The sequence below is a fragment of the Galeopterus variegatus genome, unplaced genomic scaffold, assembly GCF_000696425.1.
Source record: "Galeopterus variegatus unplaced genomic scaffold, G_variegatus-3.0.2 Scaffold180, whole genome shotgun sequence".
NCBI classification, from domain to species: domain Eukaryota; kingdom Metazoa; phylum Chordata; class Mammalia; order Dermoptera; family Cynocephalidae; genus Galeopterus; species Galeopterus variegatus.
Genome location: NW_007726291.1, coordinates 590201 through 590986, shown reverse-complemented (window position 1 = coordinate 590986; position 786 = coordinate 590201). Strand labels below are relative to the sequence as shown.

Sequence of the window (786 nt, the reverse complement as noted above, 5' to 3'; positions counted from 1 at the left end):
TGGGGAGTAATGAGTGAGTTCTCGCTCTATTAGTTCCCGCCAGAGCTTGTTGCTTAAAAAGACCCTGGCACCTCCTCTCTCTCTCTCTTTCTCTCTCTCTTGCTTCCTCCATGCGATCTGCTTGTACCCACCAGCTGCCTGCTGCTTTCCACCATGAGTAGAAGCAATCTGAGGCCCGCACAAGATGCAGCTGTCCCAGAATCATAAGCCAAATAAACCTCTGTTCATTATACATTACCCAGTCTCAGGTATTTCTGTTATAGCAACACAAATGGACTAATATACTACCTAAGGGCTGACAGACTGGGCAGAAGTGTTGACTGGGGCTTCCTGACTGTCTTCATCTGTGCTGAGAGCTATAGCTTGGGCACTGGCTGTTTAGAAGAATTTGTATGGAAGCAGGATGTAACAGATACACCTTAAAGACACTGAAAAGCCTTAAATAATGTTGCTAATATCTTATACCTTGCAATTTCTAATTCTAGGACTTTTTCCTAAAGAAATAATTGTACCAGAGATAGAGGTACAAAGATGTTTCTTGAGGCATTATTTACAATGTCTAAACATTAGTAAAACAAAAATGTCTCATAACAGGGAATTAAATAAACTTTGGTATATCCACGGTGGAAGTCTACACAGTCTTAATGATTCACACCACTATGGACACAAATGAGATACAGATATAAATTGACACCAAGATACCATTATAGATGGTATTCATGGTATGACCATATTTTTGTAAAAATATTTGTGTATGTATAGGCGTATAAAGAGAGAAATGTAAAT

At 39.2% G+C, this 786-nt stretch overlaps 1 pseudogene; it reads left to right on the top strand.

Moving 5' to 3' along the window:
* Nucleotides 1-423, top strand: part of LOC103582518 — a 9874-nt pseudogene extending 9451 nt beyond the window's left edge.
* The last annotated feature ends 363 nt before the right edge of the window (nucleotides 424-786 follow it).